Source organism: Mus musculus, chromosome 10, assembly GCF_000001635.26.
Source record: "Mus musculus strain C57BL/6J chromosome 10, GRCm38.p6 C57BL/6J".
Taxonomy (NCBI): Eukaryota; Metazoa; Chordata; class Mammalia; order Rodentia; family Muridae; genus Mus; species Mus musculus.
This window is the reverse complement of record NC_000076.6, coordinates 30,009,277-30,017,960: the sequence shown is the minus strand read 5'-3', so window position 1 is coordinate 30,017,960 and position 8,684 is coordinate 30,009,277. Positions and strand designations below refer to the sequence as shown.

At 42.5% G+C, this 8,684-nt stretch overlaps 1 pseudogene; it reads right to left on the bottom strand.

The window, feature by feature from the left end:
• Positions 1 to 665: 665 nt before the first annotated feature.
• Positions 666 to 6,666, bottom strand: Gm232 (predicted gene 232; annotated as a pseudogene).

Genomic DNA, 8,684 nt, shown 5'->3' with positions numbered 1-8,684 from the left:
AAACCACACTGTCTCCAATATTACCAGCACCTGTCAAAACATCTGGTTCTCAGGAGTTTAGCAGATATTAAGTAGAAAAATAGTATGTTCGATTCCAACTGACTCAGAAGCCAATATTGTCCATTTCAGTGTTTGGAATAATTTTACTGTAGAATGCTAACAACAAAGAATAATATGTAAATTCTCATAGGAATAGCAACTCTTACACGCGTTCGCGACCGGCCAGGAAGAACGCAGCAAACCGGAATCTTCTGCGGCAAAGCTTTATTGCTTACATCTTCAGGAGCCAGAGAGCAAGAGAGCAAGAGCGAGGGCAAGAGCGCAAGAGCTTTATTGCTTACATCTTCAGGAGCAAGAAGCAAGAAAAAGAACAAGAACAAGAAAGCAAGAGAAAGAACAAGAGCAAGAGAGAGAATGGCAAAACCCCGTCCCTTTTAAGGAGAATTATCCTCCGCCTAGGACATATTACTCCCTGATTGGCTGCAGTCCATCGGCCCAGTTGTCATCACGGGAAAGGCAGAACACATGGCGGGAAAACTGCCCCTGCACGTGTGCAGATTATGTTTACCACTTAGAACACAGCTGTCAGCGCCATCTTATAATGGCAAATGTGAGGGCGGCTCCCAACAAGCAACTTTGCATATATTCCAGAGTAAAAGCCGTGTTTCAATTTTCCAAAGGCTTGAATCTGGGGCCTTGTACATATGAAGCAGGCAGGCAGTCTACAGCTGAGCTACATCCCCTGCTTCAAAGCAGTTGTAATGGTAGCAATCAGTGATGACAGTACCATTTTTTATCATCAAGAACAATGAGGTCCCGATAGAAGATACTGGTCCATACATCGTCTTATGAATTACACTGCTTATATGACACAGTAGGTATACAAAAGCTTTTGAGCCATTGCAGTATTCTCACTGCTCTGATAAATGAGAGACATGTAGTAGGCAATACCTCTTCATAAATCTAACTGGTCAACTTCTATACCCTCTAGCACAAGTGGAGGGAGTGCCAGAGCCTTCTGGTAATAGTAGATTGCAAGGTGTGTCAGCCCCAGCTGATGAAGAAATTGTAGAAAGATTCCTGGCAAGGTCCATGGATGCTGAGGTATCGATTAAGGAAGGAAAAGCCCTGCTCAGTCAGAGCATGTCTCTTTAGCACATATTTCTGAGATGCCATATGAATAGATGTGAGGCCTATGCAGACATTGTAGAGTGGCTCACTGGGATAGGCACGGAAGGCTTGGTCATGTTGTCCAAGTGCATGTTAGAAACTACAACAGATCCTGAAGAAATCCAAAACACCATCATATCCTTCTACAAAAGGTTATACTCGACAAAACTGGAAAACCTGGACGAAATGGACAAATTTCTGAACAGATACCAGGTACCAAAGTTGAGTCAGGATCAAGTTGACCATCTAAACAGTCTCATATCACCTAAAGAAATAGAAGCAGTTATTAATAGTCTCCCAGCCAAAAAAAGCCCAGGACCAGACGGGTTTAGTGCAGAGTTCTATCAGACCTTCAAAGAAGATCTAATTCCAATTCTGCACAAACTATTTCACAAAATAGAAGTAGAAGGTACTCTACCCAACTCATTTTATGAAGCCACTATTACTCTGATACCTAAACCACAGAAAGATTCAACAAAGATAGAGAACTTCAGACCAATTTCTCTTATGAATATCGATGCAAAAATCCTCAATAAAATTCTTGCTAACCGAATCCAAGAACATATTAAAGCAATCATCCATCCTGACCAAGTAGGTTTTATTCCAGGAATGCAGGGATGGTTTAATATACGAAAATCCATCAATGTAATCCATTATATAAACAAACTCAAAGACAAAAACCACATGATCATCTCGTTAGATGCAGAAAAAGCATTTGAGAAGATTCAACACCCATTCATGATAAAAGTTTTGGAAAGATCAGGAATTCAAGGCCCATACCTAAACATGATAAAAGCAATCTACAGCAAACCAGTAGCCAACATCAAAGTAAATGGAGAGAAGCTGGAAGCAATCCCACTAAAATCAGGGACTAGACAATGCTGCCCACTTTCTCCCTACCTTTTCAACATAGTAATTGAAGTATTAGCCAGAGCAATTCGACAACAAAAGGAGATCAAGGGGATACAAATTGGAAAAGAGGAAGTCAAATATCACTTTTTGCAGATGATATGATAGTATATATAAGTGACCCTAAAAATTCTACCAGAGAACTCCTAAACCTGATAAGCAGCTTCGGTGAAGTAGCTGGATATAAAATAAACTCAAACAAGTCAATGGCCTTTCTCTATACAAAGAAAAAAGAGGCTGAGAAAGAAATTAGGGAAAAACACCCTTCTCAATAGTCACAAATAGTATAAAATATCTTGGCGTAACTCTAACTAAGGAGGTGAAAGATCTGTATGATAAAAACTTCAAATCTCTGAAGAAAGAAATTAAAGAAGATCTCAGAAGATGGAAAGATCTCCCATGCTCATGGATTGGCAGGATCAACATTGTAAAAATGGCTATCTTGCCAAAAGCAATCTACAGATTCAATGCAATCCCCATCAAAATTCCAACTCAATTCTTCAACGAATTAGAAGGAGCAATTTGCAAATTCATCTGGAATAACAAAAACCTAGGATAGCAAAAAGTCTTCTCAAGGATAAAAGAACCTCTGGTGGAATCACCATGCCTGACCTAAAGTTTACTATAGAGCAATTGTGATAAAAACTGCATGGTACTGGTATAGAAACAGACAAGTAGACCAATGGAATAGAATTGAAGACCCAGAAATGAACCCACACACCTATGGTCACTTGATCTTCGACAAGGGAGCTAAAACCATCCAGTGGAAGAAAGACAGCATTTTCAACAATTGGTGCTGGCACAACTGGTTGTTATCATGTAGAAGAATGCGAATCGATCCATACTTATCTCCTTGTACTAAGGTCAAATCTAAGTGGATCAAAGAACTTCACATAAAACCAGAGACACTGAAACTTATAGAGGAGAAAGTGGGGAAAAGCCTTGAAGATATGGGCACAGGGGAAAAATTCCTGAACAGAACAGCAATGGCATGTGCTGTAAGATGGAGAATTGACAAATGGGACCTAATGAAACTCCAAAGTTTCTGCAAGGCAAAAGACACCGTCAATAAGACAAAAAGACCACCAACAGATTGGGAAAGGATCTTTACCTATCCTAAATCAGATAGGGGGCTAATATCCAAAATATATAAAGAACTCAAGAAGGTGGACTTCAGAAAATCGAACAACCCCATTAAAAAATGGGGCTCAGAACTGAACAAAGAATTCTCACCTGAGGAATACCGAATGGCAGAGAAGCACCTGAAAAAATGTTCAACATCCTTAATCATCAGGGAAATGCAAATCAAAACAACCCTGAGATTCCACCTCACACCAGTCAGAATGGCTAAGATCAAAAATTCAGGTGACAGCAGATGATGGCGTGGATGTGGAGAAAGAGGAACACTCCTCCATTGTTGGTGGGATTGCAGGCTTGTACAACCACTCTGGAAATCAGTCTGGCGGTTCCTCAGAAAATTGGACATAGTACTACCGGAGGATCCAGCAATACCTCTCCTGGGCATTTATCCAGAAGATGCCGCAACTGGTAAGAAGGACACATGCTCCACTATGTTCATAGCAGCCTTATTTATAATAGCCAGAAGCTGGAAAGAACCCAGATGCCCCTCAACAGAGGAATGGATACAGAAAATGTGGTACATCTACACAATGGAGTACTACTCAGCTATTAAAAAGAATGAATTTATGAAATTCCTAGCCAAATGGATGGACCTGGAGAGCATCATCCTGAGTGAGGTAACACATTCACAAAGGAACTCACACAATATGTACTCACTGATAAGTGGATATTAGCCCCAAACCTAGGATTCCCAAGATATAAGGTACAATTTGCTAAACACATGAAACTCAAGAAGAATGAAGACTGAAGTGTGGACACTATGCCCCTCCTTAGAATTGGGAACAAAACACCCATGGAAGGAGTTACAGAGACAAAGTTTGGAGCTGAGATGAAAGGATGGACCATGTAGAGACTGCCATATCCAGGGATCCACCCCATAATCGGCATCCAAACTCTGATACCATTGCATACCCTAGCAAGATTTTATTGAAAGGACCCAGATGTAGCTATCTCTTGTGAGACTATGCCGGGGCCTAGCAAACACAGAAGTGGATGCTCACAGTCAGCTAATGGATGGATCACAGGGCTCCCAATGGAGGAGCTAGAGAAAGTAGCCAAGGAGCTAAAGGGATCTGCAACCCTATAGGTGGAACAACATTATGAACTAACCAGTACCCCGGAGCTCTTGACTCTAGCTGCATATGTATCAAAAGATGGCCTAATCGGCCATCACTGGAAAGAGAGGCCCATTGGACACGCAAACTTTGTATGCCCCAGTACAGGGGAACGCCAGGGCCAAAAAGGGGGAGTGGGTGGGTAGGGGAGTGGGGGTGGGTGGGTATGGGGGACTTTTGGTATAGCATTGGAAATGTAAATGTGCTAAATACCTAATAAAAAATGAAAAAAAAAGAAACTACCAGATATAAATGCATTGTGTCCACTTAAAACACACAGAGCATGATTATCTGGGTTTTTCAGCATCAGACGGAGACAGAATCGATGATGTCTTACATCTTGGGAGTGCATGGTAACTTGATTGAAAATATTCCACAGCTGGGGCTTATTGACGTTTTCCATTACCATTACCCTGATATAGTCATATGCCTTTCTGAAATTTCTGTACAGTATAGCAGCAGAAAGACCAACGTATTCTAGTTCTTTGCGTTTTTGTCTGTCATCATAAAATGAATAATATTCCAGGGAAGAATCTACCAGCAATTCAGCTTCTTGGAATCGAGCCAAATCACTCAAGGTATATATGGCCTTTACGAGAAGGTTCCACCAGTCTTCTTTAGGCAAGACACTTGTGAGTAAGCAAATAGTTTGATGTTTCCTGCTCGTTGTTGTCTGATATTTTATCTCTTGACACTTTAATAAGGTAGAGATGTCTTTCTCCAGATTTGGAACTAGATATCAAACAAACTTGGGCTCTATTCATCGCAACCTTTAAAAGCATGGCGAGTGTGGTTAGCAAGGTATCCAGATAGCCGCACATTTTGCCTTGTGAAACAATAGAGTAGAACGATGGAGCCGTAATTTCAGTTCCTGCTGTGCAGCATTGGCATCTTGGGCTAAGGTGCCTGGATCATACATGGGTTCCAGCGCTTCCAGAGCTTTCTCAGGATGGCCTAGCTGCTGCTGCAGGATGGAAAGTGAAATTCTTGCATCCAAATGGAGTGGAGCCAGATCAACCACTTTACTGTAGCTTTCAGCAGCATGTTCCATGTAGCCCAAGGCCTTTAAACCTTCTGCACGCCGAAGCCAAACCAGAGCACTGAGCAGGGGAAGGGCAGAATTATATTCACCAACATCCAGAAAAGCTTCAGCAACATCAAGATAGAGGTCACCCATATCTTCAGGATTCTGTTCTACCAGTGTTGTCAGAAGAGGATTGAGGGGCTCAAGGATGTTAAGATGTACGAGGCAGACCATCAGCTTCACCGTGATGTCTGTGGGCACGCTGTCAGGTATAGAGCAGGTAACTGTCTCAGCAGCTTTATTCTCTTCTGAGGTGCCTTCTTCCAAAGTTTCCTTTTCTAGGATAACTCCAGAAAAATCTGTAATTACCTCCAAAGCTTTGTCATACTGCTTGTTGGAAATATATAATTCAGCTGCTATGTTAACATCTTCCATGGAGACTAAGCCTTGATGTTCTGAGAAAACTTCTTCAATTATGTTTATAGTTGAAGCGCTGTCGTTGGCTTCATAGTAACTCTTTGCCATATCTCTAGCCAACTGCATAAAACGTTCTCCAACAGATGGAGACAAAAGATTTAAAATGCGACTATAGCCATCCATGGCCATTTTATGATCACCCATCTGTTCATAAAGGCTTTATCTCTCCCACAGGTAACGGACATTAGTAAGTTCATATTTAAGACCTTTTGTATAGCAAAAAATAGCCTGCTTAATGTTATCTTCTGCCAGCCTAACCCATTCTTCTGTATCACTGGGATTTAAATGTGCAGCAATCAACTCAAACTGCAATGATTTCTCCATGTCACCTTGATCCTCGTATATCATGGCAAGTGTAGAGAATGGCTCATAAGCCAAAGGAGCTTGTCTTATGATTTCCATGCACATCAATATGGCTTCTTCATGATCTCCTCGAGAAAAGCGAATATTGGCTTCACCCATGAGACCTCTCAGGGCTCTGTGGAGTTTACTCCGAGGCCTCTTCTCTTTCATCATTTTCTTGGTTTCACGGTTGAGAACCATCTCCAATACAAATACATTGCCTGCAGTGGGTTGCTCTGCTATTTCTTCCTCTTCTTTTTCTTCCTCCTCTTCATCATCTTCAGTCTCTCCAAGCATAGAAGCAAAGACTTTGTGAACTGACTTACTCACCCCATATGATGTTTCTCCTTCATTGGAGTCTTTGTCCTGGGATTTGGCAGAGTCAATTCCTGACGATGATGGAACTTCGGAGTCATATGGGTTTTCTTTGGGTGATGAATTTCGTTTTTCCTGAACGCTTTTCTTCTCTTGGGTTTTTCTCTCTTCTCTGTGGGAAGCCGCAAACGCCATTTCAAGATGGCGCTGGTTTCAATAAGCCAACACCCATGAATATGTGTAAACAACCAATGTGCACATGTGCATAAGAGTTTTTTGCAGAGTCACTGCCTGGCCCGATGAATATTAGGTATGGACATGTCACTCCTAGGCCTATATAAGCAGCACCAGTCTGGGCTTGGGGTCTTTCACTTACGAAGCCCATGCTCTCCCAATAAACGTATTGCAGAAGGATCCTGCTGCAGCGTCGTTCTTGCTGGCACAAGACTTCTCTCCGCCTTTCGAATTCTTCAAAGGAGATTTTCCCTTCCAGGTAGTCGATAAGTTCCGGGCTGAACCCCTGGCATGTCTGCGGGACCGAGCTGCGCAGCGGGCCAGGAAAGCTGCAGCACTCCCAGACTCTGCAGGGTGCCTACCCCTTCTCCATTTTTGTCCTTGCAGTTCTTTTAGACAGGAACAATTATGGGTTAGAATTTTTGATGTGGGATGGCAACCTCATTTCTCACTAGATGATCTGTCTTTCTACTGGAGGTGATTTCTACGAGATCCCTCTCCTTCCTTTTGGGCATTTCATCTAAGGTCCCTCCATTTGAGTCCTAAGAGTCTCCGTCCAGGTATCTGGCACTTCTAGAGCGTCACCACCAGACAGGTTGCATATTTACATTCATTTTGCTGGCTCTCTGGGCTTCTCTTCTGTTCTCCCAATACCTGATCATGCTCCCCTTCTCTCCTCCCCCTCCCTTTTTCCACTCAGGTCCCTCCTTCCCTCTGCCTCCCATGATTGTTTCTTCTCTTTCCCAAGTGGGACTGAAGAGTCCGAACTTGGGCCCTTCTGCTTGTTATCCTTCTTGAGTTCTGTGGATTGTATCCTAAGTATTCTGTACGTTTTTGAATAATATTCACCTATAAGTGGTAACATACCATGCATTCTAGGCCTTAGTATGGAGGCTATTCACAGAGATCTCTGGCCCAGCCAGGTGGGACGGTTCAAGCGAAGGGGAAAGAGTGTGAACAGGGAAGGGGAATTGCCTCCACCTCATTGTTTTTGCTGCTGTTGTTGCTGCCACCCCTGCTGCTGTTGCTTCTCTTGCTCCAAGACACCATACTGACTGCCCTGAGCCCAGCTGGGCTGAGCTGGTGTAAAGCTGGCTAGCCACAGAGAGGAGGGCAGGGAGCTTCTGGTGGCAAACATTTCAGTAGAGCAGTTCTCTTCTCTGGTAGTGTTACAGCTCTTATGACAGATGTTCTCAAGCAACGGAGTAATTCTCACACAGCTTTGTTCCTTCTGGATAGGATCTTATATACAGTTTTGGGGTGGGTGGGGTCCTGACAGTAGGTGATTCCTATTGGCTTGGTCTGAGATGTTAGGAATGCCTCATCTACATGTGAAAGATCTTGGAGCTTTGTCCATATGCTGATTGCCACAAAACTCTCTATGGGGCCTGCAATTATGTGATCATGATGTCTTCATATTCCATTGTGCAAATGAACCATATTTTCTGAATCCATTCTTCCTTTGCTGGACATCTGGGTTGTTTCTAGCTCCTAGTCATCACAAATAAGGCTGCTTTGAACATAGTGGACCATGTATCCCTGTGGTATGGTGGGGCATCATTTGGATATATGCCCAAGAGTATAGCTGGGCCTTCAGGTAGATCATTCTTAATTTTGTAAAAACATCCAGATTGATTTTCAGAGTGGTTGTACCAGTTTGCAATCCCACCAGCAATGGGTGTTCCTCTTTCTCTACATTTTTGCCAACATATGATGTCACCTGAGTTTTTGATCATAGCCATTCGGACTGGTGTGAGGAAGAACCTCAGGGTCCTTTGTATTTGTATTTCCCTGATGACTCAGGATTTGAATATTACTTTAAGTGCTTCTCTACCATTTGACAAACAATTCTTAACAATAAATGAATTTTGTTTATATACCCCATTTTTGACTAGGTTGTTTGATTTTTTTTGAGGTTATCTTCTTGAGTTTCTTATATATTTTGGATATTAGCCCTC